Source organism: Myotis brandtii, unplaced genomic scaffold, assembly GCF_000412655.1.
Source record: "Myotis brandtii unplaced genomic scaffold, ASM41265v1 scaffold116, whole genome shotgun sequence".
NCBI classification, from domain to species: Eukaryota; Metazoa; Chordata; class Mammalia; order Chiroptera; family Vespertilionidae; genus Myotis; species Myotis brandtii.
This window is the reverse complement of record NW_005354010.1, coordinates 1705546-1725608: the sequence shown is the minus strand read 5'-3', so window position 1 is coordinate 1725608 and position 20063 is coordinate 1705546. Positions and strand designations below refer to the sequence as shown.

The 20063-nt window shown below is 40.9% G+C and overlaps 1 pseudogene; it reads right to left on the bottom strand.

Annotated features, from left to right (window-relative positions):
• Positions 1 to 1497: 1497 nt before the first annotated feature.
• LOC102264068 lies at positions 1498 to 18725 on the bottom strand (annotated as a pseudogene).
• Between the last annotated feature and the right edge of the window lie 1338 nt (positions 18726 to 20063).

The window sequence follows — 20063 nt, the reverse complement described above, 5'->3', positions numbered from 1 at the left end:
AAAAATTATTCTTTAGCTGTAACCGGTTTGGCTCAGTGGATAGAGCGTCGGCCTGTGGACTGAAGGGTCCCAGGTTCGATTCCGGTCAAGGGCATGTAACTTGGTTGCGGGCACATCCCCAGTAGGGGTGTGCAGGAGGCAGCTGATCGATGTTTCTAACTCTCTATCCCTCTTCCTTCCTCTCTGTAAAAAAAATCAATAAAATATATTTTAAAAAAATTATTCTTTCACTTACAACAAATAGTTTTCAGAGATAATTCCTCGAAGTCTTTAAGACAGTTGATATTTCCTTCTTTATACCATAGAAAAATCATTCACAAGGAAAATGAGGATTTATTGCTTCTTTATCTTTGATTGAAGAGGCATTGTTCTAGCTTTAGTGTTTGCCAACAGATAGAAAATAAAGTCTTTCTTTGGCTGCTCTCAGTATCCACTTAGGTGCTTGTTGAAAACCTGTCTCTGACCATTATCAGAGTTGTGAATTTAAAAGTAGAATTTATTCAGTACAGTTCTCCTAGACTTAGATCAACCCTTCTCCTGCCCTGCAACTCAAGAGCTTTGACTCTGGGATTGAGAAACTCTACCTCAAGTCACCTGTGGCAGTTCATGGTTCTTTTCAGAAGCATTTATGTGAACAATTAGAATGTTGAACATATTCTGAAAACAGAGTTCCCCTGTCTCTGTTTCTATATGCACATCCTAAAATGTTATAAATTTGAGTCTGAATATATAAACAGATAATGGCAAGACCATATATAAATAGGATTTGCAGCAACCAGCCCAGGTAACTAATCCCTCATCTACAGTAACCAGTCCAGGAAGCCAGACTTCTTTATATGTCAGACCTAAAGGAAGTCTCATTCCTACCTCTAGCAATCAGTCCAAGAAGACAAACAATAACCACAATCATCCCCAAATGATCATGACTTGATTAATAATTGACAGCTTCCCTAATTTTCACCCATGCTTCCACTTTAGCACCAACCAGAGAAAGCCAAACATGCACCCCTAACCAATCATATGGAACACCCAGCTCCTAGCTTCTCTAGGCCAACAGACTCCAATAAGGGCCTACCTGGAGACTTCCTTTTTTCTGCTATGAAACTATCCCACTCCTCTGCCTGCCTTTAAGTCTTTGTGAAATGCAAGTGATGGTGACTGCCTTCCTTGCTACATCAGGTTTTGAATAAGTAGCCTTTGCCTGATCTCATTTTGTTTATTTCCAAAAATGATATACTCTGGTCATTATGTTTTTGAAGTTCTAGGTCTTTTAGAATGCCTGTTAAAGGAGTATACCAATGCATGTTAGGGGGATATAGTGGTGTGGTGGCCACATGGGGGATGTAACTTTTACAACCTATAAGAGAGTGCCTGCATGGTGGGGTGAAGTAAGGTGGGTGGGGATGGATGCACTTTTTTTTTTTCTGACTCTCTAACTTCAAGCTCTTGAAAGACAGTGGGATGATGGACAGTGGCTATAAGGTTTGGCACTTTTTTTTTCAGTTATTTAATCGGGTTGTTATAAGAAATTTAGAACACCAGTTTGTGAGGATAAAGCCCATTGGTGAGAGCGAACAGAGAGCGGAGGTAGCCCGGGAGCTGAGGAACAGCTTTGATTTTTGGCAGAATTTGCGAGTCCATCACAGCTTTCTGGTCAACCTTGCGCTGTTCTGTAATCTCGTATTTCTCTTTCTCTGTGTCGAAGATCTCACCCTCCTGGTGTCTGGGCTCGTGCAGCTTCTTCTTGTTGAAGTAAGCATCAGTGAGATGTTTGGGGATTTTCACACCGCTGATAGCAATTTTGGTGGAGGTGGCGATGACAAATTTCTAGTGTGTTCTACGAAGAGGAACTCGATTGAGGGACAGAGGTCCAGTTACAAGTGGCAAGCCACTGCCCAGCTGCTTCAGGAAAACCACCCTCTTGCCTCTGTGGCGCCCAGTGAGGATGATCAGAGTGGTCCCAGGAGTGATGCTGGCCCGCAGCCTCCGCACATGCTGACTGGAGGGTTTCTTGCCGTGACTCAGCAGCTTTCGAGGCACATCTTCAGGAGGATAATATCTAGGCATTTCGCGGAGTTTAACCACTCGGGTACCACCATTCTTGTCGCCACCAACTGGTTTTGTGACAGTAGCAAGAACTTTCTCCTTTTTCTTTTCAATCCTGGATTTAGGGGCCGAATAATTCCTCTTGTACATGGCCTTTCGCGAATACATAGCGGACCGGGAATATCTGCCAGTTCCTCTGACGAGGACGGGGTTTTGGCTGCAGTGGGGCTTCCCCTTCTTAGGCGCCTTGACCTTGCCGCCAGCATCAGCCTTCCTCTTGGCTTCAGGTTTCTTCTCCTCAGTATCAGGCGCCTTCTCCTTAAATCCGGCTTCTCAGTTTTCTTTTCACCCATCATCTTGCAAGATGGGAAAGAAGGTTTGGCGTTTTTTACCAACATCTAAGCAGCACATACTGTTCTGTTTTAGAGAACAACACATATCCAGTCCAGCAGTTTTATTGATTAGTCTACCTCCATCCATTTTCTACTAGAAGTTCCTCCAAAACTATACAAGTGATTCACCATTATCCTTAATTTCCTGCAATATTGTACATTTAAAATTTTTCCAGGTCCTTACACCTATTCCAAAAGGGGAAATTTGGAGATTACCAGGAATTGCTACAGAAATGCGATCTTAACCTGGAACTCAATCTATCCAGTTTTGAAATCTATAAACCTGGGCTTAGATCTCTTGATTTCCTGTGTCTTAGATCATCTGCTGTTTGCTTTTACGAATTTTTCCAAAGCTCATCCGAGTCCTTAGCCAACTCTTTGGAATGAATTTGGAAAAGTTACTACCCACAATAATAGCTGTAGAATTTTGAACAAGTATCTTAATCTTCTTAAGCCTTAATTTTGTGATAAAAAAAGGTGGATAATAGGATTGTCAAGGCATTGAATATTTTAGGTACTTTTCATGCATCATTACGTATTATTGTTAATCCTCTCAGAAACCCTATGGGAAAGAGACTATTGGCATTCCCAATTTACAGATGAGAAAACTAAGGTTCACTAAGGTTCAATTTGCCCAAGATCATATATCTAGTGAGTGGTAGAGCCAGATTTGAAACCAGGCAGTCTTAATCAGGATTCTTTTTGTAAACTACAACACAGTTTTAATTTAATTTTTATTGAATTTATTGGGGTGATATTGGTTAATAAAATTATATAGGTTTCAGGTGTACAATTCTAGAATACATGACATGTATATTGTATAGTGTGTTCACTATCCCAAGTCAAGTCTTCTTTCATCACCATTTACCCCCCCTTCACCCTCTCCTTCCTCCCCAACCCCCTTTCTCTCTGGTAATCACCATACTGTTGTCTGCATCTATGATTGTGTTGTTTTTTAAATTAATCCCTTCATCTTTTTCACCCAGTACCCCAAACCCCTCTTCCATCTGACAGTTGACAATCTATTCTCTGTAACTATGAGTGTATTTCTATTTTGTTTGTTAGTTTATTTTGTTCTTTAGATTCCACTTTAAGTGAAATCATATGGTACTTGTCTTTCTCTAACTGGCTAATTTCACTTAGCATAATACACTCAATGTCCATCCATGCTGTCCCAAATGGTAAGATTTCCTTTTTATGGCCGAGTAGTATTACATTGTGTAAATGTACTACTCAGCTTTTTTATCCACTCATCTATTGATGAGCACTTAGGCTGCTTCCAAATCTTTGCTACTGTAAATAACGCTGCAATAAATATAGGGGTGCATATACTCTTTCAAATTAGTGTTTCGGTTTTCTTCGGCATATTCCCAGAAGTGGGATCACTGGGTCAAATGGCAGTTTCATTTTTAATTTTTTGAAGTAACTTCATACTCCTTTCCATGATGGCTGCATCAGTCTGCATTCCCACCAACAGTGCATGAGGCTTTCCCTTTTCTCCATATCATCGCCAACACTTGTTGTTTGTTCATTTATTGATGATAGCTATTCTGACAGGTGTGAGGTGATATCTTATCGTGGTTTTAATCTGTATTTATCTGATAATTAGTGATGTTGAACATCTTTTCATATGTCTGTTGACCATCTGTATTTCCTCTTTGGAGAAGTGTCTATTCAGGTCTTTTACACATTTTTAATTGAAATGTGCGTGTGTTTTTTTGCATGTGTTGAGCTCTATAAGTTCTTCATATATTCTGGATATTAACCCCTTATCAGATATATCATTGGTGAATATACAACACAGTTTTTAAATCTACATTGTCACAATGTAGATTTAAAATCTGTGTTGTATAAACTTAGCTACACCTAAATTTAAAAGATTATGTGAAAAGAGGCTAGGTAGGTGCCAATGACGGGGACTTCACAGTTTACTGGGCTCCCCAGAATTGCAAGTGTTGAAGATTCCTGTAGGGCAAAGTCCATGACAGGGGCACAAGCAGCATGGCCTAATAGAAACATTTAGAGGCACAGATTTGAATGGTGTCATAACCTTGGGGTATATTTAGTTCGGCAATTTCCTTTGGAGCTCATTGCAAAAGAACTCTATGGTTTGGGACATTTCCAACCACTCTGGGGAGGAATCTGGGAGGTCTGGGAATTTGAAATTTCATCAGATCCAACATAGACAATCTTAGGGGCAAGATAGGTTTAGGAAGCAATTTATGCTTTCCACAGAAATCCCTGGACCTCTGCAACTTTCTGGAGTTTTGGGATGTGGTGAGGAGGGCCTTATGGGACTGTCTGTGTAGTACTTGGAGGCCACAGTAAGTGGCATAAAGTGAAACAATGCAGCAGTGAACAGTTATTATTCATTTAGCTGTCCAGGATTTGATTTCCTGTCTGTGCGAAGGGAATTCCCCATCTTATGAGTATTTGTGGAGAGTCAGCTTCCCATTATAGAAGAAAAAAAATGCTAAACATACACTTTCCCAATCCTTTTGTAGATAGGAGCACTGAATCGGAACTTCACTGTGTACAAAGTCAGAACCATGAAGGGTTCTTTTAGGTATGCAGTGGTTGGAGCAAGATCAGGTTTTCTGGGCAGAAGTGGCATCAGGGCACATATTCCCCTCTGCTGACAGGACCCACTTCTCCTAGCTACTGTGCTGTGTGCCGTGGGAGCCAGAGGATGCTAATGATCATCCAAAGCCTGAACTGAAGACATGGTCTACCTGAATCTCCTCCAAACCTTAGTGTTTGTCTTTTTCCCCACTTCATGTCTGTTTCACAGTTTTGAGGTATCCAGCCTGAACTGAAGACATGGTCTACCTGAATCTCCTCCCAACCTTAGTGTTTTTCTTTTTCCCCCCTCATGTCTGTTTCACAGTTTTGAGGTATCCTCATTTAGTTCATGACTATAATCCTTTGTCTTAAATCTTTTTCATTGTCCCCTATTTTATAGCTACCTCTCAAATTTCCTTTCATCTGTAAATCCAGGCAACTGAGCATGTAAAAATTATTTGACCAATAACTTTCCTTACAATTCTTTAGGTACTTTTCATTTCAGACCTTTTGTCCATCACTAATTTTTCAAGCCCAACTCTTCCAACCATGGTCTTCTGTGGGAAGAGGTGAAGCCTGACTTCTATCCATCCTTCAGGAACAGGGTGATAAAGAGAGGCTTTTATTAAAATTAAGATCATAAATTTGAGAACTAGAAACATTTTGGCTTCTAGGCTCATGTGTTTTTAGTGGCAGCATGGGCCAATAATCTCCAAGGCTTCGTTTCCTGATTTTAGCAGTCCACCCTGAGTGTCGCTGTCTGGTCTAAATGTGGTGGCATGGGAAGTGCTCACCCCAGTCAGTGCTGAGCACAGGCCCTGCTGGAATGCTCGTCCTTGGGTCTCTAATTTGTGAGGCTGAGGTACTGCTCTTGGTTTGGAAGAGTCCATGGTTGTGCTTCTCTCGCTGGTTACCAAGCAGAAATCAGGGTCTGCATGGGTAGGTACTTAATTCACTTACTTTACATTTTGATGCTTGGAAACACAGATTTTTTAATCTGTTCACTCTCACCCACCCCTTTAATTTTAAGGCAGAAGCCCTCTAGCTTGGTATTTTAGCCCATTGCTTTCAGTGTCAACTATTAACAGCAATTCTACAGTGTACCTAAGCCAATACACTCAAGAGATAATTAACATTCATAAGATTCAAATAGGAATGTAATACACACACACAAGCAAAAATGACGATAACTTGTATAAACTGACACTTACACCAAGGGGTGCCATCGAAGGACAGCTGGGGTTGAGATGCTGGAACTGTGTTCTCTAATGATACTCATAACTCTCCAATTAAGAGATCGATTATCACCGTGTCAAGGTAAAATCCCTACACTCACTTACTAATTTTTCTCTAGTTCCTCCCTCTTCTCTTTCTCATCTTATTTTATGCATTGCATATTTCTCCAAACATCTCCAAAATGGGCTGAAGAGGACTTTTGGAGAATGGGGCCTCTGGGAGTCACTTTAAGTTATATGCATCTGCACCATATTGGAAAGATGTCCCTTCAATTATTTTTGTATGTACCTTCACTCTTCCCTGCCCCCCCTCAACTCATAAAACTCACAAAGTGTGAGCCCAGGGGAGCTGGGAGTTCTGGGAAGGGAGGGAAAACATTTATTGAGGTAGTGTCGGCCAAGCACTGTGCTAGTCAATTTACTTAAATTATCTGATTTTAATTTCACTGTACCTAATGAAAAAAGTATTATATCACTGTTTTTCAAATGAGAAAACTGAAGCTCAGGGAGATCATGTAATTTGCTTAAGGTTAAATAGTCAATAAAGTATTAGTAATCAAACTCAAATTAGTCTGACTCCAAATGAAATCATTTCTCTATCCCATCCGATCTCTTGCACTTCTAATAATCTCTATTTAAGAGCCCCTATTAAGAGTCTCTAAGTTTCTAGTTGTGCCCAATGCAATAGCAAGACAATTGGGAAGGGATTAAAGTATACATACTTAAATAGGAAGGTTCTAGAATACAAATCATTGTCTATCACTTCTCTTTTCAAAAAATCAGTTTTATTGATATATAATTACATATCATAAAGCTTAAAATGCACTCTTCATTGGTTTTAAGTATACTTATAGAGTTCTGCATTCATCACCATAATCTAACTTGAGAACTATACTTTTTATCAGGGGTAGTTGTTCAAGTCTACCCCCGTGTTCACTACATAAATCTGGAAGGTCCTTCCTCCCTTGTCTGAGGTGGTAGAGCATGGTGTTCCACTGCAGGAGTGAAATGATGAGATTAAACTATTATCAGGTGAAACCACCTGCAGTCCAATTTCAAAATATTTCTGTTTTCAAATGACTTCTCTGGAGGGAAGGGGCTATAAATCCCCTAAATAAATAATGATAAATGTTCTGGTCTGTATATGTATCATAGGGATATTACTTTGGCATGCTGGCACTTAGCAAATGAGAAATGTCAAAACACATAAACTGCTTAATCCATATTGGATCATGACAAATTGATTTGGAAATCCTGTTTTCTCCTATCAGGTGCTGCTTCTGGGATGGATTGTTTCACATTTTTTATACTGGCTTGGAGGCCTTTGACTTCTGTTATTGAGAATAGAAAGGCAATTTAGCAGTTCTGGGAGGTATCTGACAGAATGCTTTAAAATAAGTTTTTATCATCCTTTCCTGAATTGATATTTTATGTCACCCCTGTACAGAGTCATGGTTCCATCAACTTTTTTATGCTTGGAAAAATACTCTAAGTATCTATAACCATTTCCATCACCTTCCATTTATTATTTTATTCTGAATATCTATGAAGAAAGTACCTGCTTTAAAATTATGTAGAATCCTAATGACTTTGGTAGCTATCATCATTCAATTCTTAACAAACTATTGTATGTAAAACAAACTTGTAAGAAGCAATTTCCTACCTTATCAAAAGAAGATTTTTAAGTTAATATTTATGGCCATATTTTTAGTTACGTTTTTACATTATTCTTAATCAGTCATTTTTTTGTAAACTTATTAATAACAATAGATAGCACATAAAACATTTCTTTTGTGTCATCAAATCCTTACCTAAAACTCACAACAACTCTTTAAGGTAGATGCTATTAACTGCCTATTAGAGACGAGGAAACTGATACACAAGTTCAGTAACTTACCCGAAGGTCATTCATTGGTGATGGGTGACAGTGCTTGGATTTGTTAGTAAGGAGTTCATGACATATTCCTTTAATAAAGAAAGAAAAGAAGCTCTATTCTCTTTTCTGAATGAAAATACAGTATTCTTTTTTACTTTACTTGGCATTTTTAACATAAACTTAGAGCATTACAAATACCTGGAATATGTATTTCTCAAGCATATATTGTTATTTCTTAGCAATATTGTTACTTCAAGGGCACACAAGAAAGTCACTAAATCAAGTCACACAGTAACACAGCTAGTGATAGACAATATCAATCAATGGGTTTGAGCATTACTGACTAAGGAGTTTGGGGTTCTACTCCGGTCCTCCTTCTCACCCCCAGATAATTGGTTATGAAATGCCAGCAATCATGTCAGCCTATTATACTTCTACTTTAACTTCAGCTAAGGCCTACCTCAGTCTGTTGTATTCCTAACAATGGAAGCAGTCCCAGGGTGGGTCACATGGCGAAGCCCTCACATCAACATCATGTGGGAAGACAGGCCTACTACTGACAATGTGAAGGATCATAAGAAGAATGCTCTGTGCTAGAGAAGGCAAGCCAAATATGGCACAAATGTGTTTAGTTTGGCCAGATGAGCGCATTACTTTTTTAAAATTAGCTGCCAATGTTTAAAAAGTGGAAGATTTCACACACATTCAGATTTTTCTTCTCATGAAACATCAAAAGAGCTGGAAACACTGGGTTTTTATCTGCAATGCCAGCAACAGATTGGGCCTAAAGATAGCTGCCCTGTTTGATGAATCATTCATTCTCTAATTCACCCCAGCGCCCAGCATGCACCCTTTTCTTACCTCATTCACTTATTTTGTGTATTAAGGGGACAATCATTGTCATTCAAGTTTATGATCCTGCCTAAGCACATTTCTTGTTCTCAATTCTTCTGATGACTAAATCTGTCATGTGGTTGAAGAATTCAGTTGTTTCTTGGCAGTTTCAGACAAAAAGGAGCTATAAAGTTTTTTTCTATTGACAAATAAATCATAGAAGCTCATTCAAAGGCAAACTTTAACCTTGAACTAGATGCCAATGGGCAAGTATAGAAGTCCATCTATCTGGCTCACTGAATGTAGTTACATAAACATACTGCAAGTTGTGTTCCTGAAGAAGTGGACTCTAAGAAGGAGGTTAGGGTGCAGAAAGTTCATATGGATGTGTTCCTGGGACTATCACCTATAGACGCAGGAAGAGAAGTAGGGTTGGGCAGGGAGAGAAATCAGACTGCGATGTTGTCTTAGTGAGGCCTCAGGCAACGAGGAGCTCTGAAACTGAGAAGACCCTTCAGAGTTGTCCTGAGTTGGAAGAAGGGGCCTGGGTCACCCTGGGAAGGAGGCATATTTTTGGCAAAAGTACTTTCTTGAGCCAAAGCAATTCCTAAAGAGGGCTGACACCTGAGGCTACCTGTCAGCAGCAGCCCCAGAAACTGCAGGAAAAGTCCTACATTCCTGAAGAGGCCACTGGGCTTCCCATAACAGCCTCCAGGAAAAAACCATAATCTCCTCAAATATAGTTCTGCAAAATAAAACAGAAACATATAAGCTTCTTTAAATGAGCCGTGTTTAAATGCTGGGTGATTATACCATACTGTGAGGTGGTTCTCGCTGCCCTGTGGTGAACCTGAGAGTCTCCTACAGCCTTTAGGCAAGTCTGGCACCTTCAAAAGCAGGAACTCTTGCAATGCTGATCTTCATTTCTTTATGACAGTAATCACTCCACCTCCCCACTATTATAATTATTTAAATAGTTGTCAGTTTCTTCCTTCCCTACCAACTAGATTGTAAATTCCATAGGGTCTGGAATTCTTGTTTTAAATCATCTTTTATTGCTTAAAAAGCATAACAGGGGGCTGAACACAAAGTCAAGGTTCAATAAGGTAAAGTGAATAAATGGGTGATTAGAGTATTGAGGATAATGTAAAAATAACCTAAATTAACATCAAGAAATAGTTTTGTCTCTACCTTCAAAATATATCTTAAATGCTGAATAATTCTCACTGCCTTCCATGCTACTACCTGACCCAAGCCACTATCATCTCTCCTGGTTTACATCCCAAGAATTCCCTGCTTCTTTTAATACTTTTGGTCCCCTCAGTGTTCTCCACAGAGCAGTGAGAATGACCTGTTGAAATGTAAGTCTGCCAATGTGATTGGGTGGTTGAGCATTGGCCCATGAACCAGGATGTCACGGTTTGATTTCCGGTCAGGGTACATGCCCTGGTTGTGGGCTCAATCCTCAGTAGGGGGCGTGCAGAAGGAAGCCAATCGATGATTCTCTCTCATCCTTATGTTTCTATCTCTCTCTCTTTCTCTCTCTAAAATCAATAAAAAACATATAGAAAAAAAAGAAAAGAAATATAAGCCAGGCAACATTGCTCACCTAGAGAACACCTCTGATGGTTCCTGATTTCTTTCAGAGCAAAAGATAATATCCTTACAATGGCCAACAAGGCCTTATACAATCAGTACCCCCTTCCTCTCTGACCTTGACTTCATCACTCTCCCCACTCTTAATCAGCCTGGCTACACTGGCCTCCTTGCTCTCTCCACCTTAGGGCTTCCACATTGGATGTTTCATCTGCCTGGAATGCTTGCCCCTACATATCCACAGCTCCCTCCTCACTTCCTTAAAATCTATTCTCCTTTGAGAAAAGTCTGCTTTGAAACTTAAAATTTCAATGTTTAAAATTGCAAGGCTTTCCCTAACACATCTGATTCTGATCCTACACTATATTTACCATAACTACTACAAGCTATATTATTTACTTTTTATATTCTCTGACTTATTTTTAAATTTAATTTTTAATCCTCACTCGATATGTTTTTATTGGTTTTAGAGAGAGAGAAAGGGAGAGAGAGAGAAACATTGATAAGTTGCCTCCCATTTGTGCCTTGACTGAGGATCGAACCCACGACCTAGGCATGTTCCCTGACCAGAATCAAACCTGGCCACCTTTTGCTGTATGGAATGATGCTCCAACCAATAGAGCCACCCAACTAGGGCTCTGATTTATTCTTAATCAGTTCTCATTAGAATGTAAGTTCTATAAAAGTCAGATTTTGTTGTTTAGTTTTGTTTAGTGCCTGGAATAGTGCTTGATTCAACAAATATTGATTAATGAAGAAAGAGGACTTTCTGCTTGATTGTGAAATAGGAGGAATATTTGAACTTCTGGTGGAGGGGCTATTCCCTGGCAAGCTTGTCCATGAAGGCAATGGTTTGAAACCTGAGACCCTGTGTATCTATTTGCCTCATGCTATCTTATCTACAAAGTGGCTCTCTTTGCTTTTACATTTGGTGAGTGGAAAATGCTCCCCGCTCTGACCCAAAAAGTCCTTCACTTGAAGTCCTGAGCAAAGTGGCTGTTAGCTATACCCACATGTCATAGATCCTGGCCTCCAAAAATAATGTAAATTTTCTCTCTTGTTTCCAAATTCCTGCCCTCTGGGAGAGACCCTGGTTGCTCCTCCTTGGATCACCTGTCCTACTCTTTAACGGAGAGGGGAAATAAAGTCCCCAGTCTGCCTGAGGCTACTCCTATGGTCATGTGCACCCGGCCAGTAGCACTGTGTATGGAAGATAATCACTCTTTGGCCTTGAGCCTCAGGGAGTGCCATCTCCTTAGCAGCCACTTTCTTCAGATTCCTAGGTGCGTTTTGCTTCTGTTGCCTTTGTCACCCAGGGCATTTCTTCCTGATTCCTCCCTTCAGTTTCTCTCCCTCCCCCCCCTTTTTTTCTGACGACACCTACACTGTTCTTTGTTCTTGGTAAGAATAACAAGAAGCTCAGGCAATGCTAGTTCATTGTTTCTAGGGCACAGGGAAGGCATTGGAAGAGGGCCCACTAGGCACTGCCTTTCGGTCTCCTTGGTGTGAAATAGGCCTTCTCACATTGTGAGGCTGATTGAGGCCACGAGTCCTTCTTGGTTGTCTGGACAATTTTCACTCTGTCTCTTATACAGCAAGTGAACCCCGTGGGGGCATTTCTCTCTGCAGCAGACAGGCTAAGGAGCCTGCTGGGAATGCGGCTGGCCCTGCCAGCTCCTTAGCTTTCCTGATCAAAGCAGACAGGGGAGCAGTAAGCAGCAATCAAGTTCCTTTAAGACCTGCCTTACTGAGAGAAAGGTTGGTTTGTTCTGGTTTGTACTCGGCTGGCAGGGACTAAAGTAATGCTATTCTATTGTACTTTGTCCAAAGCAACCTTAGGAAATAATTTACGACCACTTGTTATTTTCCCCTCAAAATTAAACTTGTGGATGAGTAGCATTGTTGGGCTTTAGCTAAGCCTGCCTTGCTGACACTTTTTTTCCTCAGACTTGGAAACTCAAAAGATAATGTAAATTTGTTGCTTGTAAGTCTTGAATATCTTCTCACAGGGACAGGGCAGGCTTGGATAAAAGATGACAACCAGGGTCCAGGTTATTTTTTGAGCTCTTGTGCAGACTGGATGTTTTTGCTCCTTTCTTAGGAAATGTCCTCCAATGCTGAGCTGCCTGTGGGAAGAGGGGCAATTCTATGTGGGGCTGGTAGGAGCCGTTCTGATGAGCTGAGGAGGGAAAAGGGGCATCCTGACACTTGTTGGGCTGTGCGGATCACCTACCAAGCTGTCTCCATGGGCTGACCTTTTGTATAAAAAATAGATAAAGCAATGCATGCTGGAAGAGTGAAAAGCACCATTAAGTGTAAACCAAGGGCCATCAGCTGAACTGAAATATGAAGAAATGCAAAAATTAATAGATGGTGCCCTGGATGCATGTGCAACTGAACTGTTTTATCTGGAGGCTAGGATGTCAGTGGATGGGGCCCCACAAGGAGAGGAGGAGATGCCAAGGGTCTGGCTGAGATTTCTGGCTGATGGTGACAGGCAGACCTGCCAGAGCCATGAGCCTGGCAGGGCTGAGGGGACTGTGTTTGGGGAGGAAGAGAAGAAAACGTGCCAATTACGAGGAGAGTTCACTGCTGGAAACCACCATGAACCAATCCCTCTCCCTCTCTCTGACAATTGAAGGGAAATGAAAAACAACAAGAAGTTGATTATCACCTATGTGTTTCATCCTTAACTTGTAGCTGTTTCATCTTCAACTTGTAGCTGTGAAAATATTTTTTGCTACTTGCTTTTACTGTAGATAGTCCTGTACCAATTGCATGCCCATGATGTTATCAAATAATGAGAGGCTCAGTGCATGAGATTCGTGCACTGGGGGGTGGAGGCCGGGGGATCCCTCAGCCCAGCATGCACCCTCTTGTCCAGGAGCCGCCCTCGGGGGATATCCAACTGATGGCTTAGGCCTGCTCCCCGGACATCTTTAGCACTGCTGCCTGCACCGCTGCACTTGCCAGTCATGAGCCTGGCTCCTGTGTTGAGCATCTGCCCCCTGGTGGTCCATGTGCATCAGAGCAACCGGTCATTCTGTCATTCGGTCAATTTACATATTACCCTTTTATTATATAAGATGCTTCTTGCTTTATTCCTGGATGGGGCTCAGTTTTATCTACAGAATGTTAGAAGACTTGAAACAGGACTGGAGAAGTGCTCTTTCTTTCATGTCTGAAGTTTCTGCTCAATGATTTGAATCTCTGCTTTAATGCAATTTCAACAATTTAAAACCTAGAGAACTGCCAGCACAGATGCTAGTTTATTTTGTATGTCTCTAAATGAAAACTGAAATCTCATATTGGAGGAAAGTCAAGCACCCCTCTACTCCCCTGCCAATGGATCTGTAACTTATTTATCAAGCAACCTCAGCTCAATGGAATGAGGAAAAGTAGAGAAATATATCTGCTGCAAGTCTATCATACTCTCTGTGAGTCCGTGTCAGTGGATTTGAAACTGTGGTCCACAGAGCTCTAGCTTTTGATGAGATGGTGTCCTGGGGACACTCCCAGCACCAAGCAGACGGTCTCCTACCCTCTGAAGTTCCACTGGATCCATTGTATCTTGGGATTTCCTGTCATATTGGCTTTAAAAATGGTTACTCTTAGGTAAACATAAATTTGAAAATTGTTTCAATATAAGACTAAGTCTTCCTAACATTCCTGTGGGTTCACTATCATTTTCATTTTATAGATGAAGTAATTAAGGCCACAGGCACAGAGGTTGGTAAATGGCCTCCCTCAGTCACTTTTTCTCCAAAGTCTTTCTGCTGAGCCATTCAGAAGTAAGAAAACAAGTCTCTGGAGAATTTTTAAAAGTTTATATACTACAGCTCATAAAGGAGCCCCAACTTTCACTCATGTCTGTATTTATCACGAGGGTGGTAGCTATGATGACCAGATTTCTAGCCATTCACTCAACAACATTCAACAAATATTTATTGAATCAGGAGTCAACTAGAAGTCAGCTTAGACCCAAAGCTAGGCTGTGAGGGTATAGTGTGAGAGGGAGTAAATGACAAACCATACATTTATGTTCAATTTTACGAAGTACAGACCTTATATAGATAAGCAGTATTAAGTCTGATGGGACAAAATAGCTGCCCAAAGAAGATTCGCTGAGAGATAATGGCCCAACCGCAAAGGTGGAGGCAGAAGAAATACTAGTATAGAAAGGAGACACAAAAGCTATGGATTTAGCTCTTTTGTGTGATGATAGTATCAACTATCTTCTATTAAGTTCTTATTATGGTTTATTAATATTATTTAATTCTTCCAGCAGCCCTTTGAATAAATAGTGACCATGAACATCTATTTACAGATGAGAAAATCATGTAACTCCCTGAAGTTCAAGGCCAATGAGCAGGCAACCGCATGTTGAAGGGCCTGCTATGCTGTGGCTCCACTCAGCCAATAACACCAGATAGAGCAGTTTGGGGAAATCCCAGTCTTTTTATTTTACTGCAAATCCAGTTTCTACTGCTTGTTAGACCCAAATTGGATCCCCATGCTCCCTTTTTTCTTGCTGGGGGCCTTAGTGATTCTCACAGTTCCTTTCCTCTATAAAACTCAAAGCATCCCCATAAGCCTCGTCAGCTCCCCACCTGGATCTCTGCAACTGGCTCCCCTAAGACCAGTGTAGGACCTTTGTATCCTAAGAGTTCTAATCACCGTGGGGAATACAGGCAGGAAGAGACTCACAAACAAACCTGGGCAGCCCTCGAGCTTGGGAACCTTAGTGGTCAGGATGCCGGACTAATGATGATGACCTCGCTCTGAAGACAAGTTCTGCTAGGGTACATCTCACATGTCTGTTATTGTCTCAGTTTGTGGGCCTGGAGCTATAATGGGGTCATAATAGGAGACGGCAACTAATAGCCACCTAGGTGCTCACTCCTCTCCTGTGGGCAATTGTAAGTTTTAAAAGTTTTCAGGGTCCTCGTCTCACTCTGGAATGTTTTCCTTTGGGTGGTTTCCACAAAGTCTGTTTTCCTAGTTTAAAAATGAAATTAGACTATTTTTAACATCCTTTATGCACCCTTCACTATAAAACAATAATCAGGCCTTACTGGTATGGCCCAGTGGTTGACCCATGAACCAGGAGGTCATGGTTTGTTTCCCATTTGGGGCACATGCCCAGCTTGTGGGCTCGATCCCCAGTGGAGGGTATGCAGGAGGTAGCTGATCAGTGATTCTCTCTCATCATTGATGTTTCTCTCTCTCTCTCCCCCTCTCCCTTCCTCTCTGAAATCAATAAAAACATATTTTTAAAATATCACAATAATCAGGAATGCTTAAAATTCTAAAAAAAATTTTAATGTCATTGGGAGAAGTCACACGTAAATTTTTTTTACATAGCCTTGTATGGATTCCATGTCAAAATAAATGCCTTTGGGCTTCATATCCACCCTTACACTTCTAAATCAGAGGTTTTCAAGTGACTCCAGCCAGGTTGCAAGGTTTTCAACATTTGAGGGAGAAAACTACTAACTCCATAATTGTGATTTTGATTTATCAGGAAAGGCAGAATCAAAGCCAGACAGCATTTATCCCCTGTTTATCATTGATTTATTATTTATCAAGCATTTCATATATGCCAGGCACTGGGGAGATCCAGAGTGAGTCAAACAGACAGGAGACCTAGCTTCATTGAATTTATATTCTAGTGGAGAGAGACAGATAACAATGTAAAAAGGAAATAAAAAGAAAGCTAATTTCAGATAGTGAAAAGTGAGATGAAGGAAACAGGTTAGTGTGATAGAGACCCAACTTATAGCTGGGGGAGAGGAGACTAGATTAGGGAAGGCTGTGAATAGTGGACACCTTTCAGCAGAATAGGAGCCTAGAGGGAGAAGTGTTCCAGGCAGATGAACTATAAGTGCAAAGGTCCTGAGGTTGGAATTAGCTTCTTTCAAGGAGCAGAAGGACTCATATAGCTGAAGTGATGCAGGGCGAGTAGAGCAAATTCTGGAAAAGCTGAAGTAGAAGAGAAGGCTGGGCCCAGATACAAGGCCTCGATATGGAGTTTGGATTGTATTCTGTGTGAAGTGGGAAGCCATTGGAGAGTTTTACTCAGGAAATGGATATAAATTGAAAAATGTTAAAAATGGTCTCTCTGGATTGTAGGGAAGTGAAAAGTACAAGCAGAGGGCTTGTCAGGTGGTTAGGAAAGTCCAGGCAGGTTGGGATGGTCTTGGGGCCAGGTAGGATGCAGTAGAGGTAGGGAGCAGTGGGGAACTTTTAGGTATATTTCAGAGGCTGACAGGACTTGGTGGTGGGTTGTATGTGGGTAGTGAAGGGAAGGGCGGGAGGCAGCAAGGGTGATTCACAGGCTTTTGGCTTGAGCAACAATGTGAATGGTTGGTGGTGCCATTTACTGAAATGGAGAACACAGAGAGAAGATTTAGGGTGTAAGTCACAAATCTGCTTTGTATGTTGAGTTTGAGATTCATAATACTCATCAAAGTGGAGATCCTGGGAAGAGGAGGAGAAATGAACAAAGGGAAGATGAGAAGGTGCAGTTGGTGAGATGAGTGGGAAACTACAGTGTTGTCATAGAAATCAACAGAAGAACGTGCTCCAAGAAGGGAGGGTTGGCCAACTCAATCATGTTTGCAGAATCATGATAGCTGAAGAGGGATCACTGGATCTCCTGACATGGGGTTCACCTATAACCTTGATTTGGTCGGTTTATAGAGAGAACAGAAATACGATAGAACGCTATTGTAATATAAGAAATCTGATTGTAATTCTATTGCAAAATTGGAAATTGAATTGCAACATCAGTTGTGGTGAATGAGAGGTGAAAAGCAGAGGTACCAGGAATAGCACCTAGTTGAGGTCATGCTGTAAAGAGGAGCGTAGACCTTGGCTGGTCAAGGTATTGTATGCTAATTGTAAGGTGGGAAATTTATGGTATACTTTTATTTTAAAGGGAAAGTTCTAGTAGTGAGGGAGAATGTAAGTATGGAGAAGAGAGGGGAGATGAGATCCTTTCTGATAATAGTCAGGTGAAGTCTTTGTGAAGGTAAGTAAGGATGGGATTCGGAGCACCGAAGGAGGACTAGATTTTGGTACAATCTGAGACACTTGATTCAGGGTATAAAGAGGGAAGGCAGAGAATAGATATAGATATGACAAAGCTGGTAAATTTGGTGGTGGGAATATAAGGGTCTTCTGTTTTTTCACTATAACATAATTAGAAACAAATCAAAAACCATTTGCAGACATGTTTTAGGGAAAATTCATTTAAAAATGTAAAGGGGTGTGGGAAACAGGTTGGTTGCTTAACGTGGTGGCTCATCAAGCTATCCAGAATGAGCTGTGTCCGTGGGGTTTTGCATAAATGAGATCTTAAGCAAAGGTGTCTTGTTAGACATCAGCACCTACTGGTAAAGTCTGGACACTGCACTCCAGAGCTGCTGAATATTAACAGTGCAGAGCTTCCTACTTCACCGAGAATAAAATTCAAATTCCATCTTAACACCCATATTTGGATCCAATGTCCTTGCTACCTTAGCTTTTCCAGTGGGTTCTAGGCAGAAATCTTTAGCATCAGAAGATAGCTAAATGGAAACCCTGAATATGAGAAAGATGCCAAAGGAAACATGATTAATAATTAATACCCTTTGTGCTGATTTCTTAGAAAAGTGGATTCTTTGGGAATAAAGTTCTCATTTTGTAAATAAAATCTGTGAGATGGTGGAACTTTTCAGAACTATAGCTAAATGCAAAAAGCCTGGATCCATTAATAGTTCTGTTCTTTTTTTGTTTTCAAGGTTTGCTCAGTTGGCCCTTGTTATTCAACAAATGTATGGAGTCCCTCCATCTTACAGAGGAAAGCTCTAAACTCCTCTTTCTTAGGCAGCCCTTTAGACACCTATGTTCCTGAGGACTTGTTTGTCATTTTGCTCTCCACACTATGTACTTTTCCTGGACAATATCATCCACACTAAGGGCTTCTGCTATCAATTATGCCCTCTGATGACCCAGATATCTGTGCTTAGACCTGTCTCCCCAACTGGAGACTGGGTCTGGTGGCCAGCACCTCACAGAAATCTCTTGTGAGTATCCCATCATCAACAGCCCAAATCAAAATCAAACTGGATTGTCATCTTCCCCACTTTCAAAACCTGTCCTACCTGTGGTCTGAAGGTTGGTAAATGCAATCTTCTTCATAGTTGCCCAAGGAAGAGAAAAAGGAACTAAGATCTCTGTCCCTTACCTCTCACATCTATTTGGTTCTCAGTGTCTCTTGAATCTGTCCTCTCTTTTCTTTCCCCTTTCTCTTTATTGCCTGGACTTTTGCAAGAGCAGCACTAGCTGGTTCTTCTATATCTAGTCACTCTCTTCCCATTCCTTTTCCATGACCCACTTCTCTACTCCCTTTTCTTGTTCTTCCTCAACAAGTACAACTTATGCTTCACCAATCTATTTACCATTATGAATAGGCCAAACTCTCATCTCCATGACTGGCACATGCTTCAAATACTTTCTATTTCTAAATAATTAATTATCAATTAACTCTTTAATTAATTAACTCATCCACCTTTTTAATTTGTTTTTTTTTACATCATTATTCATTGACTTTTCAGCACCAAGGCACTGAGATGGAGCCATTTTCCTTTAAGATTCAACTTAGTATGGTGGTCTCAGTGATGCCCCATGACACTCATCTGACCTAGGCCAAGTTGGGTGCCTCTCTTCTGTGCTTCCACATCACTATTGAAATTGTCATCACACTACTCTGCACAGAATGTTATTGTTCACTTGCTTATCTGAGAAACCTAGGAAATGAGATTCATGGGCCTGTTCTTCATCTCTCTGTCCCAACCAGACCCCTGGTTGTGGCTTAATAATAAATACTGATTTTGTGAAGACAGAAATGAATGAAGGGATGTTTGAACAATCCCCCCCTCAACACACACACCTCTTTTTAGAAGCTCGAACACTACCATGTTTATAATGGCCCAGTTATATAGGTTTCCTGATAGCTTGCTATAAAAGCACTACTATTTGATCAAGGGATCAGGGGGGCAGATTAGATAGTCTGTTAAAAGTTCCTCTCAATTCCCTCCTGGTAACGTATCCATGGATATGGAGGGTTATCCAATGTGACAAGGCTGACAAAAGATCTAGTGCAATCCTAGGATGCATAAAAAGGAGAATGGTATCCCATTCACAGAAGATAATAAGCTCCCTGCATTCAGCACCAGGTGAATTGTGCTTAATTCTAGGTTCCTATTGAAGCAGGAGAGCCTCTCTCTGACATCTATGAAGAGAGGTCGGTGGGTAATGAACCTTATCTTATATAAGCAATGAGTCAAGGTGCTGTGGATGTCCTGTGGGGAAAAGAGACATCATCACAGAAATGAGCCTTCATGTATTTAAGGGCTGTTATGTGGAAGGGGAATTAAAATTATTCCATTAAGCTTTCAGAGCTAGGCTTTTCTGGCAGAAATTACCCACAGAGTAGATTTCAGCTAATTATAAGAAAGAATATTTTAACAATTGAAA